At 40.7% G+C, this 24,932-nt stretch overlaps 1 protein-coding gene and 1 long non-coding RNA gene across 5 annotated transcripts in view; one reads left to right on the top strand and one right to left on the bottom strand.

The window, feature by feature from the left end:
• LOC142827941 (uncharacterized) overlaps positions 1–21,399 on the top strand; it is a 281,731-nt gene extending 260,332 nt beyond the window's left edge. The window contains exon 4 of the long non-coding RNA XR_012902752.1: positions 19,758–21,399. This is a non-coding gene — a long non-coding RNA (uncharacterized LOC142827941). The remainder of the gene's footprint in view (positions 1–19,757) is intronic.
• PRKN (parkin RBR E3 ubiquitin protein ligase) overlaps positions 1–24,932 on the bottom strand; it is a 1,191,290-nt gene that overhangs the window by 863,326 nt on the left and 303,032 nt on the right. The gene's annotated exons all lie outside the window — the stretch shown is intronic.

A 24,932-nucleotide genomic window follows, 5' to 3' on the forward strand; every position in this document is an offset into this window, starting at 1 on the left:
TGATCTAATTTTGTTGTTTGAGAACAAAACTAATCTGTATAACGGGAATGCTATTTTATGGGGCAACCCTCTCAGTCAAACTAGGCTAACCTGAGAGGAGTTAATCTGAGTATAGATAATTCAAGTTAACTCTGCAGTGGACACAAGCCCTCAAGTGACTTTGGTACAAAATGCAAAGGGGCATGGACAGTCTGAGATGCCAGAAATTCCTGCAAACCTACGCCACTATCTGAAAGGAATCCAATAGAGGACCTTGTTCCCTGTCACTACACTAGCTGCTAAATCCTAGCCAGTCTTTTACAGACTGTGAACAGTTCTGACAATCAGAAAACGCACAACACCTGCTGAGGGAAACTAGCAGCCTAATTCAGCTGTTCTGAACTGCAGCACTGGTGGATCTTGGACATAGACCAGGCCTATTCAGAACAGGGAGGATAAAGCCAATATAATCCTTTGATAGCACAGAGCCAGTACAGAAAAGTTCCTACGCCAGCTTTCCTCTCTTATGTCTGCCATGGCATTATGGCTGTGACTGGGATGCTCCTATGCTACACGGATCCCTAACTATGTTTCTGGCACTCTGTGGCTGTTAGCAGCCACTGTAAATTACAGCAGGCAAATATACACTGATGGACCAGTCCCTGTACACAGGAAACCACAGGGACAGAAGAGCACAAAGGCAAGATTTCTGCTAAATTCACCCAAACTCTGGCTTCCTCTGTATACACTTTGGCCAAAGGCAGAGTCCTGCACTGCCAAAGGTCTCCAACATTTGGAATAGCCTCTGTGGATCTAAAAAAGCCACAGTGGCAGGTTTCTTATATTTCAGACCATGGACAAAAGAGGACATATTTGAAACACTAAAGAAAATCTAAGCAACCATATGTGAATCTGTTAGTAGCATCTGAATTGTTTGTTAACCCATTTATTCATCACATCCTTTGGTCAAGACAGCTTTTCATTTTCCCTGAAGCATGTTGTGCTTCCCAGTGCTAAAGAAACATCTGCTCAGTGCAACTGAGCCCACCAAGTACTACCAGCATCACATCTCCCTGTTCTGTACATGTAATAGAAAAGATGGTAACAACCACTTCCCAAATACAGTTGATCTCTGCCAATCTCTTGTATTCTTCTCAGTTGAGTTTTAGACCAAGTTATATTGCAAAGAAATGCCACTGGTCATGTTTTCTACTGAGCTGTTTGGTTTTTCTTTTTTTGTCAATGCTTTACAGAGTCTAAGAGACCACAGACAAAAAAAATACTCATCTTGTAGTTCTCATGAGATGCAGCTGGTGCAGCAAAATGAAAATTTATTTCATTATATGAAAGATATATTTTTGTTACCCTGAAGGTAGTTTGTGGGAAATTTAATAACATTTTGATGAGTCATTTTTAAGTTACCTTGGGGGGAAAATATTGAAAAATGCCTAAACTGCTGAAAAGTGCCCCTTTACACTTACTACTTAAAATCATCCAATCACATTTTTTTAAAATCTTTCAGAAATAATCACCTTTTGGCTGGGAATAAACATGATACATTTCAGACACTCATATGTGTCCAAAAAGACACACTTATAATGAAAGTGTTTTCTCAACCATAACTATAGTGATACTAGCACACTTTAATTCCTAGTGTGTACTTAAGCAGATCCCCTATTTTGTTTGATTTGCAGCCAATACTCTGATTCAGAACCAACAGTGTTTCCAGATTTCTCTTCTATAAAACCATTTCTTTGTTTTTATACATGTAAATAATAGTGCATGTGACAAGTCTGATAAGGGCTCCAAATTGAAAGAAACACTGTGCCAATTTGTGTCTATATCCTGTTTACATAACCCCCTGTTAACTTCCATGCAAGCTGACACAGCTGCAAGAAAGATACTGTAGTGTTCTCTGAGTATTAAAAGAACTCATCTGACTAGATCATTTCATTTTGGCAGTATTTCTGAAAAGCAGCTTCATGGATAATGACTTCAAAGTCAAGTTCTCATGATGGTTCTAATTTCAGGTGCCATAATGGAGCATTACAAATTTTGCATTTTTCTGTAATAACATTCTGTTCTCTTGTATCTGTGGGCTAGCTAGATAAACAGTGATGGTGCAATTAAATTCATAATTCTATGTTATTACAATATTAACATTGATATTTATTTTGTATTATGTTGCATTCAGGAGTATGGAGCACAGAGAGGAGTGTGTGTTGCAACAGAGGAAATGCTGCATTAGAAATAACTCAAAAGTGACACCAAAGAGTTATGCTACCTCTAGGTGTGATAATCCGTATGTCCTTAACTCTTTAAGCACCCTCTAGTGAATTTCCTTTGTTTTGGTTTCAGAAACACCTTCCCTGGAGGCCTGAACCATGAACTCTTACACTGTAAAATTTTAATACACAATATCATAAAGCCCAACAAAGCTAACGTTTTTTCCCCACTTCACTAGAAGACAGGGTTGACTACAACAACCTTCATGCTTACTGAAAGAATTATTCTGTGTCTGACTCAGTTCTCTATTAATATACTTTGATTCTTTGAATCTTAATTTTCTACTCTTAAACTTCACAGTTGGCTTTTTATTTTCCTTTGACTTTATTACTTATGTCGTTCTTTGATGTGCTTTCCACATCATCTGACTCCAAATTACCCTGAGAGGCTGAACCACTATTCAGCATTTGGACAAAATAAGCATACTCTTCTGAATTACAAAATCTGCTAATGGTAGCTGTAAAGCTCTCCTTTCAGCTTTTGCATCTGACCATGTGGGTCCAGTTCTCTGAAAAGAAAACTCATTCTTCCTGTCTGCAGCAAGGTCTCCAAAAAGCTGGACATTAAAAAGCCCACTTTAAGACTAAAATTCTTGGTGGGAAACTAATTTTGGGTCCAGATGATGAGCTGTCTTTGTCATAATCACACATCACAGCTTTCATCAGTCACAAATTCTACACACTTTTAGAACATTTGAGGTTAATTGATTCAGTTTGCTCAACTTGTATCAAATTTCCACACTTTGTATTCTGACTGATGTGTTACGTTTGCTGCTGATTCAATTAATGAGCTATGATTATATCCTCAGTAAACTGCTCTTATTAGGATGTGGTGATAGAGATGAGAAACGTCATGCTCAACATTGCCATAATTAGACATATCTTTTTCTGGTTCTTTTAAACCACATATTATCTCCAGCTGTGCTGAAGATCAACATGATGGAACATATTACTTTTTATAATATTAATGGCATTTATCTTCTCAGGTTGGAAATATTATCCTAGACCATTGAGATTTCTTAGCATATTTTAACATCTGTAATTTTTTTTTTTACTTTTTATTATGCCTCCCCAACATCTGCTATTTAAGTTTCTTAGGTTTTCTGCTTTTATTTTCTTTGCCTCCTCACTCCCACATTAGTATCCTTGGTTTCCGCTTTGATATTCTATAGTTGTTGCTCAGCGTTCCCAATGAGAGGTGCAAACAATCTGTGAAGAAAAATGTAGATCTGATGTCATCTACCTTATCTCCTAAAACACAGGAGATGAAGTTTTCTTTATATTCATTGCTCACTTTTTGGGGGGGGTATGTACAACACTGCCAATCTATAACTGCACAACTCATGAGCCAAGCCCCCAAAATAATGACATTGGTTTCAAAATCACAAGACTGTTAAAATGATTAAATCTCCATTCTTTTTATTTGCCTTCTGGCTTCTAATCGTGTAGGCTGCCTTTGGTTCATGTTTTATAGCAGGAGTGGGGAACCTTTTTTGAGACAGAAAAATCAGCCACGGGCCGCACAAGTAAGAAACGAATGGATGGTGGTGAGGCAGGAGTACCAACATGGGCTCCCCACTGCTGGGAGGAGGGGAAACCCTGAGCTTCAGGGGTCAGATCCAGGCAAGCCAGCAGCCACATCAGACCCATGGGCCTTAGGTTCCCCACTCCTGTTTTATAGAGAACCCTGAGGACTAGAAACTCTCTTAAAAATGAAAACTGAAAAATTCATGAAATCACATGAACTCCTGCTTTAAGAAAAACAACAACATTTCTGACGGTAGACAACACTGCCAACAGCCCTGTTCAGGCCCACTTTAAACTGCTGCTAGAGCCTCACGCAGCATGCTTTGGGCAGTTCTGAAGTCTGGCTGGGGGAGTGCAGCATTGCATGCTCCAGGAAGCCCTAATGCTGCCTGGGGGAAGCTAGCCCCAGTCCTACCCATTCCTCCTGAAGCCCTGCCCCTAGGGTTACCAGATGGTTTCAACAAAAATACCGGACACACTTGACATTACATCACAATCTACATTACATCTTATTTAGAAAATACTGGACATCTATATTTTCTCAATTTGTTTCCTGAACAGAAAGCTCAAATACTGGACTGTCTGGTTCAAAACTGGACAGCTGGCAACCCTAGCCCCTTCTGAGGGTGGGAAGCCACCCTCCTTAGGGGCCTGATAAGGCTGCTGACCTCACTGTTGTTGGTTTTCATCAAAATCTTCTCAAAAAAGGATTTATTTCTCTCTACCTTGTGTGTTTTCTCTTTGCCTCTTCCCTCATTTGTGGCATTTCTAGGGTTGCCAGATGGTTTAACCAAAAATACCGAACCCCCGCTCTTCCCCCTCAAAAGGGGAAAAAATTCTGTTGAGAAAAAAAGGGGGAGATCAAAGTTGAGAAAAAAAAGGACCCCAACAGTTATTAGGCAAAAAAAAAATTAAAATTAAAACAAAAAAAACCCAGCATGGTCTCTTTAAGAAAGGCCTTTGAGGCTTTTTGCCAGTGGCCATCTTGTTTCCCTGCTATGAACCAGAAGACAGTTTCTCTGCGGAAGCAGATAAGTGGGGGGGGAGGGGACCAAGAGAGTCCAGGGGCTGGGCCGGGTTGCTGAGTGTGTATAGGTTTGTCAGGTGTCCTGTATTTTCACCTCCTGACAGGGAAAAAAAATCAGAAAATACCAGACATTTTAGGTGTCCGATATTTTCTGAATTTTTTTTACCAGACAGAAGGCGAAAATACCAGACTGTCTGGGTCAGTACCGGACACCTGGCAACCCAAGGCATTTCCTTCTTTCACTCCCCTTTTCAGAAGCTTGAATTCTCCTTCTTCCTTTTCTTTACATTTAATTAAGGACAGCATGTTGTAGAGGCTACTTCGGTTGTTGGGATGATTTAGATGGGCTATGAGGGCAACCAGCAACTTGCAGAATGAGGCTCTGAGAGACAGAGGATGACATCTGCTCCCCAATTAAGTCAATGGGAATTTTGCCATTGATTTCAGAGGGAACAGGATGTCACATACAGAGATGTAACTGTTCTCCTAAATTCTAGCTTCTGTGATATTTATTGGCTATGTTAGGAGCACTATTAATGATGAAAAATACCATAAGTTTTCCTACTCAGAACAATGTCATGGTATCTGAAACATCCATGTCTATTCATCTGTGCAGGCATTTATATCATTCCCATTCCTGTGGTATCACCTCACTGCAGAAATGTTCAAAAATTTCTCAATCGCAGAAGCTCTATAGACATTCTTTCAAACAGAAATTGAATGAAAATTCAGTACAGCAGATTTATCAAGTGAAAACTTGAATATCAAATTGTGTGGCAAAATTTGTTACAATAAAATCTACAGCAACTCTTTTATTTGTAGCAGTCCTATGACAAACACTGTCTTCAATTAGTGTAATGATTTCACTGTTGCCTGATTCAGTAGGAAATAGGTTGTCATATATAAAAATGTTCCTACTTTTAGGAAATACCCTCGCCATTCTCATTTTCTGTTTTCAAAACTTTAGTGGGTTTATCCTTTGGAATTACTCTGTTGTTACTGACATCTCCATAGTATCTCTATACTTCATATGTTGGTTGTATGTTTTCTAATTCTTTTTGTTGTTTACAAAGAGTCATGAATTGTTGTGGGAAAGGGCAAAACTATTTTGACAAGAGCTGTCCACCAAAGAGACAGAATGAATGTGCAGGAAAAACAGGCAAGCTTTTTGGAAACAGTGTTCTGCAAATTTTTGCATCACTAAAGAAAATATGACAGTTGTTCATTTCTTGTTTGCTTAGTTTTTCTTCTTCCTAATATAGTCACTGAACTACAGTGACGATTTCTGCATATAATTTAATCTTCCTGTAACCAAAAATCTATGCCAAGGCTCTGGAATCATTCTTACAAATATCTCATCACTGGAGTGTTGCAATAAAAGCTGACACTAATCCACTGACAGAGAAGTCACAGAAATCTTGTTCAGCCTCCTTTTGATTATCACATCTTTATTAGAAACACCTTCAAATGTGAGTAAGTACACAGGAAAATATAAATTCAAATATAAGATTTGTCTGGTTGGATTCCATCTTTTAGTTTAGATTTCAGATGCAGGCCGAGCACACAATTAATAAAACTGAGCTGTATTTTTTTACGGATTCTATTTTTTTTCTCCCTTTTTAAAAAAAGAGTGTTCATTTGTGCTAACCTCTTTTGAAGATGCTTAGGAACCACTTGTTCCTTCAATGTCACAAACTAGATATAAAAATATGATCACCTTATGTCGTCAATCATTCCAAAGAGTGAACAAATCTATGACTTCGGCGCTAAACCTATATTGATTTAGTCGGCATGACACCTATGTGGATCTGAAGATGTACCAGTCCATATTTCCAGTTATTGAAATTGAACACTATAATTTTGGAGTCACCCTTTACTTCTCCTTAATCTCTCATTTAACTTGTTTTTTTGATTTTTATCAAATGTGTACCTCCCTTAACCAGGAATCTCTGGTTCAGCAACATCCGTGGTCCGGCAGGACCACAGATGATCCTGGACTACAGAGTCCAGGTATAGGGAGGTCTGGTCATTGGGCAGGAGTGGGGGGGGGCGCTGCAGTGAGGAAATCTCACCCCAGCAGCTGGGCAGTAGCAGGGGGGCTGGCAGTGGCCACACAGCTCCGGCCCCAGCAGCAGCTAGGAAGCTCTGGACCTGGCTGTAGAGCTCTAGCCACAACGGTGCAACTCTGGCCCCAGTGGCATCCAGGAAACTCAGGCCCTAGCTGCACAGCCCTGGCCCTGACAGCAGTGGAACCAGTGGGAGCTGAGAGCTCCGGCCCAGGGAGTGATGGCTGGCCAGGCAGCATAGGGGCAGGCTGGAGCCCTAATGGGGGGGGGGGGGGGGGAGCAGTGTTTTCGCATGGGCCAGGAGGGGCGGGACCTCCCCTGGTCCAGCAAATCCCCTTGATCTGGACCAGTCAGGTCCCGAGGGTGCTGGACCAGGTAGGTGCAACCTATAATAATTGTGGAAAACAGGTATGGAGGGCAACAGATTCAAACTAAAAATTGCCATTGTGTCTCTGTAACAAACAAAAGGAAGTTTTCTTCACTCAGCGCACAGTTAACCTGTGAAACTCCTTGTCAGAGGATATAGTGAAGTCTAGATCTTTAACATGGTTCAAAAACCAGATAGACAGATTCATGGAGGTTAGGTCCATCAATGGCTATTAGCCAGGATGGGTAGGAATGGTATCCCTAGCCTCTGTTTCTCTGAAGGTGGGTGACAGGGGAGGGATCATGTGAGGATTACTTGTTGTGATCCTTCCTTCTGGGGCACATGGTATTGGCCACTGTCGGCAGAAAGGATACTGGGCTAGATAGACCTTTGATCTGACCCTTTATGGCTGTTCTTATGTTCTTAATAGACAATTTAACATCCCCTTTTCTTCCAGAAAAATGCTGCACTAATGCATGGACTTAGCAGTAATTCTGCTGAAATCAATGAGAATTTTACTGTTAACTTCAGTGGCAGAAGTTAGACTATTCTTGAGTGCTTTGGAAAATTCTCTGAACACACACTCATGAAATTCATACATAGACAAATCTAAATATAGATACACACATGTACGATTGTATAATGTGGTATAAGAAACTTACTCAAAACTGAGATGTGAATGATTAACAATGCTTACCAGTTATGGTTAATGGGTGGGGGCTGCACTATCCTGGAAGGGACTACGGCTGGCCTGATGCACTGAGAGCAGGGTTGCCAAGTGTCTGATATTGACCCGGACAGTCCAGTATTTTCACCTCCTGTCTGGTCAAAAAATTCAGAAAATACCGGACACCTAAAATGTCTGATATTTTCTGATTTATTTTTTCCCGGCCAGAAGGCGAAAATCTTGGGTGCTTACCGCGTTCCGCCGTGGAAATGTCCGACCCGGAGCAGGGAGACAAGATGGCGGCCAGCCACTGGCAGCCTGTTAGGGCAAAAAACCCTCAAAAAACCATTTCTTAAAGGGGCCATGCTGGGTTTGTTTTTTTTTTTCTGCTCAACAACTTTGGTCTCCTCCCCCCCTTTTTTTTCCTCAACAGAATTTTTTCTCAGATTTTTTTTTTTTTTTGGTGGCAGGGGAGAAGAGGTGTTCTGTATTTTTGGTTAAACCATCTGGCAACCCTAACTGAGAGCAGAGGCGCTCCAACCTGGCTAGAGCAGCCCCATTTACGGCGTTCTTGGCCTGGCCAGAGCAGTGCATTGCAAGTGGAGGTACTCCAGCCTTGCCAGAGCAGCCCCATCCACAGCAGGCCTGGTCTGGCTGGAGCAGTGCGCTGTGGTCAGGGGCATGCCAGTCCAATCAGAGCAGCCCGCATCTGCGGTTGGCCTGACGTGGGCAGAACAGTATTCCGTGGGCAGAGGTGCTCCAGCCTTGCCAGAGCAGCCTCCGCCCACAGCAGGGAAGCTCCTCTCCAGCCCACCCACCTGTTTAAGTAGTTAACCTTTTAACCTTACAATTTAACCAAATTAACTATTTAAACAAGATTTTACATCTCTAACCCAATTCCCAGTAAAGTCAATGGAAAAGTTTCCATTTATAGCAGTAGATGTTTGATCAGTCCCTTCCCCCTCCTTTAAAGTCAGCAAAGAACTAGTATGTCAACAGAACTGGCCTCCACAAGTATCCCACCATGCCTGTTCTGATAGCTCTGCTCAGTGTTTTGATCTCTCCTGTCCTGCAGCCATGTACCCCTCCCTTTTCAAAGCTCCAAGAAGTATCTGACAGCTGAGTCAGAGCAAATCATTGGACTTCTGTTCTGCCCTGCACTAGGAACAAAGCTGCAGACAGACTCTTGCTGCAGGGAGGCAGTTAGGGAAGAGGGGACAAACTGTTGTGCTGATTTGACATTCCTCAGCAGGGAGAGCTCACAAAGCTACTCATGATGTCTCTCCTGGCAACTAGGAAGTTGTACGAGAATTCAGAGGGGAACCCAAAATGTATAGGGATCAGCTGTGCTGGGATCACCTCTGTCTATCCACAATATTGCACTGAGGGATACACACCCACAGTATATTGCTCACACTGTCAATGAAGCTGCTCCCAATGTGGACGTCATCAGTGGACAGAGGGAACAAATGTGAACACATTTTTGATTATTTTTGGGTGTCAACATAAGTTCTGTCCACAAAGCTTAGTAGATGAGGTTTCAATATCAAAAGAGCCCAGCAATCTGCATGTAAGCCATTTGCTTCTCAACTAGATCAAACTACTGAAGTATTAAAACTGATTAAAAAAGTAACTTGTATCTTGTTCAAAGATTTGAAACCCAAGCAGTCAATGAAATTGAGTAAGGTCAGCAGGTGTGAAGAACCAATGTACCCATACACCTACTATACTTGAATAACCTGTGAAGCCATCAGCTGAATAAACAAAGATTGCAACTAGGATATCAGAGCACTGGAAAATAAAATCAAGAATCTTTTGTATTTTCTATACTGATTGTAATTCATGGGGTTTCCCTTCCTGCTTGCCCTCCATTAACAATTTGAAAGCAAATTGGGAATTACAGCTTTATAAACAATATAATCCCTTTCTGAGTTCAAAATGTAAATGCTAAGTTGTTTATCATAAATATCTGAGATAACAGAAGCCACAGAAAGTCATTCTATATTATACTTCTGTCCCTTCAGTTTAGAATTTGTGTTTTATTATTTTATTAGCACAAAGTAGATTTTTGCCGGACTTGCTTGTTTCATCCAAGAAAAACACCAGATTTCAGTGTTGATTTACAATTATGTAAATTGTTGCCTTTGTCCTCATTACCCAAAGTAAAATGCTGCTCACATTTATTATTTTTCTGATTAGAGAAAGAAAAATATCACACTTTACCAAATGCCAGTAAATCTAATTCAACAGACCCTGAGCTGACATCAAAATGCTCTGATTAGAAATTGCTTACTACAGAACAGCACTAAGAATTACCAGCAATCTGGTTACATACAAATAAAACAAATAGTATCTGAGAGTAGCCTTCTTAATCCTCCTAGTCAGAACTTAATTTCCTACTTGCAAGGGGAGGGGGGAAATCAGGTATTATTCAGGAGAGATTATACACCCATCATGGTTTTCCCGCATAAATGTCTTGGTAAAAGCTGATTCTTACAGCCCTCTGCCGAATTTTGGCCCAAAGCCCCGAGATGTTTCAGTCTTTGTTAATGGCCACTGTGAGTGTGTCTACAAAGCAGTGTTATTTCAGAATAACAGCAATTATTCCGAAATAACAATGTGAACGTTTACACAGCACTGCTGTTCTTTTGAACTAAATTAGAAATAATGGATGGCTTATTCTGACTTCTGTAAACCTCACTCCACAAAGAATAACACCTATTCTGAAATAGCTATTTTGAAATATCTGTAGTGTGGATGCTCCACCGCTGCCATTTCAAAATAGTTCCTCCCCAGGGTCATTAAAAGTAATTACTCACCCATTCCTGCTGGGGCTCTAAATTGAGGTAAGACAACCACATTAGGGTAGACTGCCTTGGACTAATGTTGAGGCTACCCTGAAGTGAAGTGTGCTATTTCGAAATACAGGCAGTCCCCGGGTTACATGGATCCGACTTACATCGGATCCCTACTTACAAACGGGGTGAGGCAACCCCGCACTAGCTGCTTCCCCCCAGCAGACCAGGGAGATGCGAAGCTAGCCCCCCCCCCCCCCGCATACCAGGGAGACGCAGAACAGTTTTTCTCAGCAGACACATCAGCTTGAGAATAAAGGACTGAGGGAAGTGAGGTGTGGGAAAATAAAACTGAGCTCTGGAGAAATGTTTGGCTAGAGTTTCCCCTACAATATGTACCAGTTCCGACTTACATACAAATTCAACTTAAGAACAAACCTACAGTCCCTATCTTGTACGTAACCCAGGGACTGCCTGTAAGCTATTTGGAGTATTTCTTCTGGAATAGCTTATTTTGAAATAAGCATGCAAAGTAGACGTACTCTGTATGATCATTGTCAAAATACCAGTAAAATGCTGAAAGCTGATATGCTTAGGTACAAAGTAGCTGGGGAAAACAAAACCAAATACTCTCCCCACTGCACTGTCTCCCTTCCCAAAAGGATGAAAATGGCAAAAAAAATAAAATAAAAAAGCAAAACAGGATTTAGTAGCTGAATTTGATTGAATCCAGTCTGGATTAGTTATTTAAATTTTCATTGGTATAATAGCACTGATTTTGTGTTCTGAGTGAACAGTACAACCTAATATTCTTGGGGACAAAGATTGTGAGAATTTGGGAGAATCTCTGAAATTCTAGCTTTTTCCCAGACTGCTTTTGGGATGAAATATTTAAATGGACACGAGTCACACAGGGGAAGCTTTAGCTGGGTTTCATTGCACCCACAGAAATCATGAGACCAAGTATCAGAGGGGTTGCAATGTTAGTCTGTATCTGCAAAACCAATGAGGGGTTCTATGGCACCTTAATGACTAACAAATGTATTTGGGCATAAGCTATCATGGGCAAAACCCCACTTCGTCAGATGCACTGGAGTGGAAGTTACAGAGGCAGGCATAAATATACTAGCACATGAAAACAATGGAGTTACCTATCAAATGAAGGACCTGCACTAATGAGGCCAATTCAGCCAGGGTGGATGTGGCTCACTCCCAATAGTTGATGAAGGGGTAAATACCAAGCGAGGGGAAATTGCAAATACTTCTCTGGTCCAATGCACAGGGGAGATCCCAGAGGCCTGGGAGTGGTGGAGAGCAAGCCCACCTGTATTCACCTGCAGCACAGCACAGTGACCCCATGCAACACCCAGAGCAGGGAAGCCAGGCCCAGCTCTACAAGACAGGTGCCACTGCTGGGGGAATCTGGTACAGACATGCTCTGCAGTTCCTCTGCCCCTCAAACCCACCTGGCAATGTTCCAGGATCAGGGCTGCAGTGCGATGGTAGAGGTATGATGGTGTGGAAAAACTCCATACTGGTGAAGTAAGGATTAGGGAGCAACTCTGGGCTAGATACTCCTAGGCTATGTCTACACTCGCGGCTTCTTGCGCGAGTAATATGCAAATGAGGCTAAGCATGGGATATCACCGAGCCTCATTTGCATACCTAATGAGCCACCATATTTTTCAGAAGAGGCTCTTACGCAAGAAGGAGCGTCTACACTTCCCCTTCTTGAGCAAGAAAAACCCTCTTGTGCAATGCTGTTACACCTATTACTTTTCAGGAAGAACGGCATTGCCCAAGAGGGTTTTTCTTGCGCAAGAAGGGGCAGTATAGACACTCCTCCTTGCGCAAGAGCCTCTTCTGAAAAAAATGGTGGCTCATTAGATATGCAAATGAGGCTCGGCGATATTCCACGCTTAGCGTCATTTGCATATTACTCACGCAAGAAGCCGCGAGTGTAGACATAGCCCTAGAGTCAGCAAAGAGCAGAGGCTGATCTCAGAAGGGAACACTGAGGTGCAGGAGCTAGTGAATAAATACGTACAGAGGTTCAGAAGAGTTAAAAACACAATGTGTATTGTTTAAAGCAGGGGCCAGCTCCGCATGCAGCCACTGGCTGCCCCCTCTCCCAGACACTCAAGAGCTCTGATGGTAGAGAGGGGCTGCCGCTAAAAGACCAGCATAGGGAAGAGGGCATGGATCTCTGTGCACAGCTCCTAGTAAGCAACATTCCAGCATCTCCACTGGCTGGGAATGGAGAACTGTGAGCAATGAGAGATGAAAAGATCATTCCAGCAGAGAGGGGCAGTGTGAGGCATTGGTCCCTTCCAGGAGCAACGTGGGGCCGGAGCAGGCAGGAAGCTTGCATTAGCTTCTCTGCATCTCCAACCAGGAGCCACTTGCAGGAAGTGTTGTCCAGTGGAAGGCCACATACCGAGCCCCAGGCTGCTCCTAGAGCCAGCACCCCATAGCCTGCATGAAAACACATACCATGTTAAAAAGCCTCACAGCAATGCGCTTGCACAGCTAGTACATGTAAGCAGACAAAGCATATCACAGAAGGTAAACCATGGTCAAAATAATTTGCTGTGTAGCAGGGGAACAACCTGAGACACAACAACCTCCTCATTGATTTGATGGCTGAATATTAAAGTGAGCCAACTCTAGAAAATGTTGATAGCTGCAGTAACTTTACACCAGTTAAAAGGGCACAGAAGTTATTCATGCTACAAAAATTCAAACAAGTGTTTTTTAACAAGCCAGGGAGACACACTTGCTATCTCATAAGATCATTGAAAAAGGACTGCAACTAACTTCCAACAGACCCTACAGAGCCACTGGCAAGGTACAAGAGTAAATTCATGCAGAAATACAATGCTTGTTTGAGACCTGACAATTTAGAGTCTAACAAATCTTGGGAATTCCCAGTGGCCTTAGTCCCTAAGAAAGACATTGAAAGGTTCTGTGATGATTTATAGAAAACTCAAGTGCTGTTACAGTACCAGATGTATGTCCTATACCTAGAAGTGGTGATACTCTGGACTTAGTAAGCAAAGATAAATAACTCAGTTCTTTTGATTTAATTCTAAGTTATTGGAAAGTTCCTTTGAATAAGGATGCCCAGAAAAAAATCTGTTTTCATCACTGATGTAGGACTCCGTAAGTTCATGTTACCATTTCCTTTAATTAACACTGGACCCACCTTCCATGTGCTGGTCAACCTCGTGTTAAATGTTTTATAGAACTTTGCAAAGGCATATGTGGATGACACTAAAGTACTTAGTAATCCTTGGGCTGCCCACAAAGAACACTTAGGAATTGTACTGTCAAAACTCAAGAAAACAGGTCTAAGTATAAAAGCCACTAAGTGTAAAATTGGAACAGAGCCCCTTCATCTGGGACATAGGGTTGGAGGTGATTAGATAGTTCCTGATCATTTGAAAGTCAAAGCCACTGTAGACTGACCTCTAGCCGAAACAAAAAAAACAGATCCAATCTCTCGTTGGCCTGATAATCTAGAAGGTTGGTGTATGTGTTCAGTGATACAGTATCTGTATACACAGATTTATGTAAAAACATCAAGCCAAACAAAGCATGCCAGAAGGGACTGATAAGATAAAGAACAACTTCTCTGTAAAGCCTGTTCTACTTAGACCTTATTTTGACAATATGTATGAAGTATGTTTGCACACAATCTGGGTGCTGTGCTTATGCAAACAAGGAGAAGAGCATGAAGCACCCAATTTTCTTCCTAAATTGATACCAAGTGACCAAAACTATTCTGTCATAGAAACGGAATACTAAGCTATGGTATGGGGAGTTAAACTACAAGGCCCTACCTTCTTATTGGACTGTTCAGTGTCTTAACAGATTATTCACACTTGTGCTGGCTGAATAGAACTAAAGGCTCAAAATTCTATCCTGGAACTTCAAAATTTGATATAGAAATTGTGCACATTAAGGGAAATATAAATAAACAAGGCAACAGTTGCCTCATCTAGGAAGGAGGGTCCTGATCCACTGCATGCAAGGTTGTAAGGGGGAGGACTGTGACATTACCCAGGGTACAATCTGGACTGTTGGACAGCTGTGTCCCCTCATTTCTCCAACCTGGGGTACCTTTTACACTTCTTTGCTACAGGAGCAAGCAAAAGGACTCTTCTATGTTATTTTTCCTTAATTTCATTCAAATATTTTGAAAACTCAGAACATTTTGCTGTAAACTTTGAAATGTTGATCTTATATCTTGATATTTTCACTATTTAATTTCTTTTATGGCCTCTTTTTACTTCCAAAAATAGTGGGAATAAATTTAAAGTGAAAATTTCTACCTGTACAGTATTTTTTGAATGTTTATAGAAGAGAAGATTGAGGCATACACAGGTTCAGTAACCTGTCCAAGTTCACACAACTAAGTCAGTGGCAAAATCAGAAAAAGAACCTACCAAAAACTCTTGATACTCTCCCCATCATCTGGCAGTGAGATAGCATTGTCTAGATGTCTCTACTAAAATATGTAGCAATGAAATATTAACAGGGTCACCAATTGAGATGAATATGGAAGTTCAGACCTCAGAGCTATTATTTCAATCTGTCTCTCTGGAGACTCAAGGAACATTATACTGCCTTAGTTCCAATTTGGAGGGTTCAATAAAAGCTAAAGCTCTGCAGAAACTGATTGTGCTGATGGGACTGCTGCCCTAGCATTGATGTAAATGTGCAATTCTTTGTGGTTTTATAGCTAGAGTTGCATTCAGAGAAAATAGTGTGTACCTTTCATTTTATTTTACAGGATTTTTTAAAAGATTTTGGAAAGAGGAGAACATGAATGCAAAACATCTAGAAGTAGTGGTTAAGGAGCAGAGTTTCAGTACTGTATGTATTTTATGTGGCTAAACATATAAGGAAAACTTCATTGCTACAGACATGGAATTGACCTCATTGCCAGATAGCTCTATTATGTCATCTGTTTTAATGTATTCTATCAAAAGATAACTAGGTTGATTTAATAAACAACAGAGCTTTGTATTTATAATGTGCAGGCATACAAAATAAATATGACTATAATTCACAATATGTATTTTGACTACTCTTTCCAGACTGGTGATGGGAGGCTGACAAGTTTTATGATTAAATGCACACCACAAAGTATTTCAGTGAGCTTTGAATGTCCCTTCTCCCACATAGTACATTTTGCTGTTTCTTTTACACTAATGTAATAGTTATAACTCTGTGTGGTCAAAGGACCCTTCATGTATATTTATAGCTATGCTTCCCTCCCCCTCCCAACCAGACATCAGAGGACTGACTTATATTCATATCAACATTTAAAAAGGCAGAATCCCAATACTCATAAAATATGTAATAGTTTCGAAAAAGGATTCCCATTTTACAAATGGCATGATAAAAATTCATTGTACACAAAATTTTAGATATCAGTCAAGAGAATGCAATAAACTGATATGTGAGAAATGTAGGTGAATTTGGTACTTAATATGTGGAACAAAAAGGATTTTAGCTTTTAAGATTATCTTTAATGTATCTTATTTTTATTGGTGTATGACAGCTGCCATCTGACATTAAATACATCTACAAGAGGGAGGTGGTACGAGTGCAATATGAACCTTTCACTCTGAGATCTCGGTGATGTTCTAAAATTCAGTTACTCCTCAACACAAAATGCAACCCACCCAGAGTATCAAATAGTGCAGGGTGGCTACTTTAACGAAAGATCACCTCAGTTCATGTTGTTGAACATTTTACATATGTTTAGCCAAAGAATTCTCAATCAACAATTCTACTTTCATGATGCAGGTGGGAAAAGGTATTATGCATAACCAGCAGATTTACCGGACATTGCTCGGGTCCATAACTCAATTAAGGGTTGTGAGGCTTTCTTTCTTTTTTTTTTTTTTTTTTTAAAGAAAAGGAAAATGTACATGCTTTATTTAAATAATTGTATTTTTCAAAAATACAGTGTTATTTTATTAAGTTAATTTTTATTTTGAATCTCTTTAAAAAAAGGCATCATTATTTTTTTTCCCTTTTTTTGGTAAATATTTTTATATGGGAATTCCATCAAGTGTATTTTTTTCTTCATCCTATAAGTGCCTCTCCATGACCACAGCATCTCCACTGGATACAGTCAAAGGAGGAGTGCATGTCCCTCTGCTGGGGCAGGCCCAGGCTCATCTGACCCTTGCACTCCCCAGCCAGAGTGAGGAATGCAGCACAGTGCACTCCCCCCTCGCTCCCTAATGAAGGGGAACAGCCAGCAATATTCCTGTATAAATCAGGGATGAGGGGAGATTTTCAGTACCCCTGCCCTCCCTAAAAGGTACCTGGGGGTGGGAGGCTTGGGGCTAGTACAGTCCTGGATGGGCATACATCCCCATCCAGCCCCTTTCACCAGTCTCGTGATTCTGTCTTTTTTTCTATATCGTTTTATGATACTACGGTCAGTTAATTTTATACTTGCACAGTGAAGATATTTGATTATGGAAAACTAATCCTTCTCTCCAGACTTTGCATGTGCCTGATTTTAAGGTGCATAACTACTTTACTGAACTAAGGCCACATTCCCAGGTTTTGGGATTTTCCTTACTAATCCTGCTCTTATTATTGTTGGCACCAATACTGCATTTTTTCTCTGCTTCTTGCATGGCCAGGTTGTACTCTGCCATATGGCACAATGCATCTGGGTTAAAGCTGTGCAAATGTATCTGGATAAATGTCACAAATCAGCATGAGTGGCTTTTAGGCAGAAAACGGTGCAGCCCTGTACACTGGTTCCTTCTTTTTGCTGGCTGATTCTAAGCTAAGATCCCATTTGCTAGTAGAGGTTAACATGTCAGTACACCGAACTACTAGTGTGTCAGTTACATGTAATGCATTTTTTTTCTTTACTCTCCCCCTCAAAATTTGCAGATTCTTTTAACCTTTCAATTTGTTTAAAAGTTAACAAGCACAAGCACCCCAATAACAAAATCCACTGTATGCTGGAAAAAGCTTGACCTCAATTCCACAAAAGGAAAGTCCTGTTTTCTGTGGTATGCTGTTTTGACAAATTGGAAATGCTGTGGCAGATTCACATCATACAGCTGGTTCACTATCCCTTCTGTTTTTCATTTGGTATGAAGCTCAATGTATTTTGTGCTGCCGCTAAATTTTCAAAGGGTCACAGATTTTGAAAAATAAAAATCAATAAAAACATTGTAGAAGTCAGGGATGAAGCTGAAGGTTTTGGCATCTGGGAAGGGCACAGATGGGGCCTTTGCCACACAGCAAATTGTGAGACACCCAGGAGGGCGAGGCTTTTGGAAAGAGATACATTTTCTTTTTCCCTTTCCAGTGAGCATTTTGGAAGAGATGGTCCTTGACAGCAACAGACTCTTCCATTATAGGGTGATCCCACTATAAGTCGCCCTGGTATACATCCGTTGCACACTCAAGTCATTGACACTTGTAGGAACTAATGCATTGTAAGTCCTCTCATTCTCCACTCTTAAGTCACACAACTCCTGCCCCAATCTGTGCAAATGGAAGTCAGCCATGGGAAAAAAAATGCTTTAAGTTGTTTCATTATAAATCCAAGTTTTTTGAAAAGTATCTTGGACTTATAGCGAGGACGGCCTATATACACTTCTGCAATTGCAACCCCCTGCATCCAACAATATTTTTCTAAACTAATTAACATTATTAACGATTATTTGTATTACAAGCCATAGGTCCCAGTAGAGACTAGCAAAATATTGTAGCAGGCATTATGCAAACATGATGGGAGAAAATTTTTAGCGCAGAGAGAATACAGTCCAAGACAGATAAAGGGTGGGAGAAGAATAAAAGGCCATTTGCGGTGGGCATGTAGGACAGAGATCGTTACATGCTGTAGTGAACAGAGGAGAGGGATAGCTCAGAGGTTTCAGCATTGGCCTGCTAAACCCAGGGTTGTGAGCTCAATCCTTGAGGGCAAATCTGTCAGGGATGGTACTTGGTCCTGCTGTGAGGGCAGCGGACTGGACTCAATGACCTCTCAAGGTCCCTTCCAGCTCTATGAGATAGGTATATCTCTATGTACATAGTGTGTGTCTTCAAGCAGCAGTAAAAGCAAGGGGCAGGGTGGGAAGGGATAGGCTTTGCCAGAGCCTTTTGTTAGACTGGTGAAGGGTTCTGGCAGAAGGGGATACTACACAGCTAAAAATAGCAGTGGAAACCTGGAAGGTACAAATTGAACATATAGAATAGGGTACATATGTATACAGGCCGCAAGGTTCTGGTCTTTCTGTGCTTACTCACATAAGCACTGCCGCACTGTCTACATTAGCGTTTCTGAAAGCATACCATGGAAACACTTTCAGAAACACTTTAACTGGCCGCCCCAGTTTGTTTATTTAGCCACTGCTTCCCACAGCGTCCCTTGGCTGCAAAGGATGAAACGGAGCCAATGGGAGCCACAAGGTTTCAAGGCCACGGTGCCGGTACATAAACAAACTAGGGTGCCAGTTAAAGTGTTTTTGAAAGTGTTTCCACAGTACACTTTCAAACACATTGGCCTACACCACTATTTATACCCATCCTGATTGGGTGTTCAGTGTTTATACTCTACATATCTTTATAAATGCAGACATACCTGAAATGAAGTGGACTTGCCCAAGATCACACAGTAAGTGAGTGATTCTCCAGCTCTCCTGACACAGACTACTTCCCCATCCACTGCCCCGTGTTGCCTCCGCAAAGTTCTGAAGCTAATGCTGACATTTGAATCACAGTCATTAGGCTTCAGGGTTAATTCCACATTGAGATAAATGGGAGAATTTCCCATATGACAGAGCTATTATTTGAAGCTATGTGCAGAGACAGGAAAACAGCACTGCATTCATTTATAATCTGCTCCTGGTTTCAAAAGTTATTCTTGAAACTTTACATTTGACCCTCTGAACAATGCTATGGCAGAGGGATAATGGCAAGAGCCGCAGCCTTAGATTTAGAGGATGCATAACAAACATGATCATCTGGTTACTGGCCTTCTGTTGTTGTTCTAGGTATGTTGCTTCTATCCATTCCAGAATAGATGTGTGCTTGTCCCAAGCACCACTGCCAGAAAATTCTTCCTTCAATGGTCCATCAGGTTGGTCCTGCTATCCACCTCAGTTGCACTCTCATAGCACTGGTATAAAGGACCCTGCCAACCCACGGCTGTCTGAGTTCCTTCTTCCCAGCTATCTCTGGCAGAGGGATGGTGATGGGGGTTGGAATGGACATGAAGAACAGCAGTTATGGAAGGTTAGTGACCAATTTCTAGTTCTTTGAGTGCTTGCTCAAGCCCATTCAATGTAGATAACTCCCAAGCAGATTTAGTTCATTGACAAGAAGACTTTAGCATCACTTTGCCAAATCCAGCATCATCTCTAGTCTGCTGAGTAATGGCAAAGTGAGATGCAAACATCTGGACTAAAGGCAATGTCCTGTTATAGGAATCTGTGCATTGAAAATAGCTGAAAATACTTTGACTCGTCAGGGCAGAAGCAGTGATTTTTGCCAGGTCATAGCATATGCATATGCAGGAAATGATCCATGATGAAATTCTCTGGGCTAAACCTAGAATACCCTTCATATTCTGTCCGTAACGGTCACAAAAAGATGAGTAGCTTTTCAAAACTACTAAGTCCTTTGTACGTAGAAGGCAACCACATATCTTACAGTTAGTGAGTGACATCCAAACTTGTTTTTTAACCTTTGCAACAACAACAAAAAATCAAAAGAAGGCCTTAATAGCTGATCTAAAGTCAGGTTGATAAAGTACTTAACCTTCATTCTAGCCATTAATAGTACTCTCACCCTATATTTGCCATGCACATAACCATTTCATTCTCCCCTCTCCCCATCACCCTTTTTGCATGAACAGAAGTTGATCTTCATGAGGAAGTTGATAAATGTTGACTTTCAACATGAAATAATTAGACAGCTTTGATCTTAAGTGAAAATTAGAAGAAAAAAAACAAGTCCAACATTTTAAAAGTGCCTTTCATCACACCTGAAATATTTTCATCAGAAAACTTTGGCATCTCATCCAGTGCCTTTGAAGTTGGCTGTAAAACAAGACAATCCATCTTATTAGTTGGGCAGGACTGCCCTTCAAAGAATGGTGAAACTACTGCTTGTAAACATCAGTCAATTTGAAATACCTATTTTCTTGCTATATTTGTTGGCTTTATACTTACCATACCTGAGAAGAAGAAAAAAGAGATTTGTTAGCTTGTTTTTACATGTATTAAATATTACTCCTTTTAAGTCCTGAGCTAACCTTTTAGGCAGCTCTTATGTATATTGATTAAATATTGATGATCCAATTGGTTTACTATCTTTCATTACGCACATTCAAAAATGTATATGAAAAAATGCTACATGCTTCTGCAGCTTAAGTCCATGTGAGTAAATAAAGCACAATATCAAGTCAAACTTTCCAGGCCAAGGAATATAAAATTTTAATAGAAATAGTTAAAGAGAGAATTTGTAACATATTAAGCTTCAATTATCAAAGCTAGCTGATAACATTCCATTCAAAAACAAGAAGAGTGTTTATAGTTGTTATGAAATCAAGATATGATTAAGGAGCACAAACGGTCACTTTTAACTATCAATTACATGCAGTGCTCTGTGATAAATATTTGAAAACAAAATGCTTCAAAAATAAATAAATAAAGCTTGCAGTATTCCACAGAGGAACATTTAGAATGGTATTGGATTTTAAAAATTGTATTTTGGACATAATTTACAGGTTTTTAGTACATATACTTATCAGTTTATTTATCAATTAGCTCAAACCATAACATGCAATCATGTAATTTTTTTAAAATAAAACAGCTTTAGTTAATGTCACAACTTCTCCTTCACAAGAAAAATTTACAATTGTTTTAACTATTTCTCATTATTCCATACATTACATTTTCACTTTTCAAGCTACCTACTAAGTTGTTTCTTCTTGTAATGTTAATACACTCCCTTCCAACAGCACTATCATGTGATCATGGATAGAACTTTAAATAAGCATTGATTTATAATTTACTAGAGGATATAACCAGCATTGCTTGCATCCTTATCTCAAACAGAAAGACTGGAAGAGGGAATAACTCTCTCACATATATAACAGCCTAGCAGATGTAGCCAGAGTTCATCTACACTACAGAGGAAGACTGAAGCTGCCACTTTTGATCTTCCAGGGCTCGAATTAGTGGTCTAATTAAGACAGCTAATTCAAAGTGAGAGGGGCACAACAGTCGATGCCAGTAACCCTTCTTTCACAAGGAATAAGGGAAGTCAAAGGAAGAGTGTACTTCCTTTGACTTCCTGAAGTGTAGACAGCACCAAAAGCCGAATTAAGCTACGTCACCTTCAGCTGAAGTTGCATATCTTAATTCGACTTTGTCCCCTAGTGTAGACATACCCTAAGTGAAGTAATTTTGGAGGATTTTTTTTTTAAATAAAAGGAAAATGTACATGGTTTATTTAAATTATTGTATTTTACAAAAATGAATGAAAAAGAAGTTTGTACTAATAAGAGAAGGAAAAGTGACTCAAACATTATATAGCCATTATGGTAGACAATGGGATGGAGGTGCAAGAATGAGGGCAGGAGGCTGGGAGGGTTGAAGAGACTCACTGCAGGGCCTGAAGGCTGCTAGAGTGAGGACAAGGAGTGAGGGCACAAGGTCTGGTGTGGAAGAGGGTCAGCACAAGAGGGCTGGGGTACAAAGTCAGAGCAGGAGTTTGGGTGTGGAGAAGCTGAGGGCAGGGGGTAGTGGTGCCAGAGTTAAGCAGGGGATGGGAGACTCATGGTGGGGGGGGGGGTCAAACGCAGGAGTGAAATAGGGGGCAGGGAAGGTTGGGGGAGCTCAGAACAGAGGGTGGAGAGTGCTGGAGTAAAGGGTTCAGCACACAGGGTTTGGTGTACGGGGGGAGTTCAGAGCAGAGTGAGTGTGGTGATGGGACACAGGGCAAGGTGGTAATGGTGCTGGACTGGGGGTAGGAGGTGCAGGACTCAGGGCAGTGGCTGGGAAGCAAGAGGACAAGAGCTTACTGTGGCCACCTGGAACAGCAATGGTAGTGCTACAGCAGCAGCAGCTTCTCCCAGGAGGCCAGGGCTGTACTTTCTGGCTGCTGGCTAATCCCTGGCATCTGGGGCTGCACAGGCCATCTCTGGCCTCCTGCTTGTCTAGGAAGAGGCAGGGTCCCAGGCGCTGGCCTCAGCCTCCTTGCCCTTCTCCCTCCCCCCCACCACACACACACCCCCTGGCACACAGGATGCCATAAAAGTATCATCTGCATTAAATAAGACAGAACAGAAAACACCTTTCTATTCATTGCTACCACATCAATGGTTGATCTCAGATTACTACTGAATTCCCCTATGCTATTGAATTTTTCTGTAAAAATGGATGACATTTTAGTTTTGCTGTTAGTTTACACCAGAAACATCAAGGATCACCAGTTACCACAGATCTTTCCTAATTCCAGAGTAGTTTATAATTGCATAAATATGGACTATAGAAGTGTGGAATGCTGTCAAAGCCATTAAGGTGTTACAGCTGCTTAGTGTTTTGCTTTTTGGAGCTCTGGTGTTAACAGCACTAGCAGACCTCAATGCTACTTGAGAAAAACCACAGGCTTGGTTCAGTGACAAAGGCATTCAGACAGATTTATTGCCCTCAAGGAACAGTCGTAATTAGTTGAACAACTTGCACAAGTACATTCATATGAGCGTCCTCTAGCAAGGAATGGCTCATTCAGAAGCAAGTATTTCCAATGTACCCTCAGCTACACAAAATATTAAAGAGAGGTATCCTGACATTTATACTAACAAACAACTGGGAAAAACAACTTAGCTACAAGGTTGTGTGTTTTATGACAGCATGGGGTTCGGTTGAATGGGTTCTTCCCCAAGTACGTTGGTTTTATGTTACGAGGTGGATGTATAACATCCTTCTCCACTGTCAAATTAATAAAATTGTGGCCTGCTGTTTAAATCCTTTGCTGAGTCTTTTATTCACCTGTATATCCTGATCAAAGATGTTCTCTTTTCTCTGAGGAGCCATGACAGAATATTATATGCTATGTCCACGCTCTTAAGGTATGTCTACACAGCAGCATTATTTCAGAATAATAGCTGTTATTCTGAAATAACAGTGCAAGCATCTACACAGCAATTCTGTTATTTTGAAATAAATTCAAAATAACGTATGGCTTATTCTGACGTCTGTAAACCTCATTCTTCGAGGAATAACGCCTCTTCTGAAATAGCTATTTCAAAACAGTGGTAGTGTGGAGGCTCCGCTGCTGCTATTTCAAAATAGCTCCACACTAGAGAAGTCTGCCTCAGACTAATTTTGAGGTTTACCTATAGTGTAGATGTGCTATTTTGAAATATGCTATTTCGGAGTATTTCTTCTGGAATACCTTATTCTGAAATAAGTGTGCAGTGTAGACATACCCTCATAGAAGATCCATTTCAAAAGGAAAGCAATGTGATAAAACCTAGTATTGGGAAGGGAATTGGAACTTCATCTGTTGTTGGAAAGTATAATTTCTCCATTCACATTCAAGCTCTCCTCCCTTTCTTCATAAGAAATCTTAAAACACAAAATCCAATTTTTCTCAAAACAATGAGTGCAAAGAGGAGAAAGGAAATGAGTACCTAAAGATGACTTTGGAAGGTACATTTTAATAATATTTTCCCCTCATAGGAAAATTAGCAAAGTTAAGGTTTGTTTTGAACATATTGTTTTGTAGCTAGAGGACCAATGTAAATACATATTTTCAGTTCTGCTCTGTCCCTTTAAAGTTCCAAAAGTCACAATTAAATTTTTATCTGTTCCTATAAACTAAAGAATTTCTGACATAGTCAAATTGATTTTGTATCCAGACAGGACTCCAAACTTCTGGAGGAGGGGAAGAAAACTAGGGGACTGAGGCACTGAAGTAAGGGATCAGAAAAAGAAAATCAGTAGCACAAAGCAAACATTTCTGTTAGTGCCTCTTTAATTATGTGATACCAGAGCAGGCTTATATTGTTGCAGCTAATGGATCCACAGGTATAGGAAATTGAAGGAAGCTCTAACTTGTCCCCCAGCTCAACAAAAAGGTTTTATAGACGCGGCCAAGAACCACTATTTGGGTCAGTGCTCCCTTTTAAAGTAATTTCATCCTTGAATAAATTTTAG

The sequence above is a fragment of the Pelodiscus sinensis genome, chromosome 3 (assembly GCF_049634645.1).
Source record: "Pelodiscus sinensis isolate JC-2024 chromosome 3, ASM4963464v1, whole genome shotgun sequence".
Taxonomy (NCBI): Eukaryota; Metazoa; Chordata; order Testudines; family Trionychidae; genus Pelodiscus; species Pelodiscus sinensis.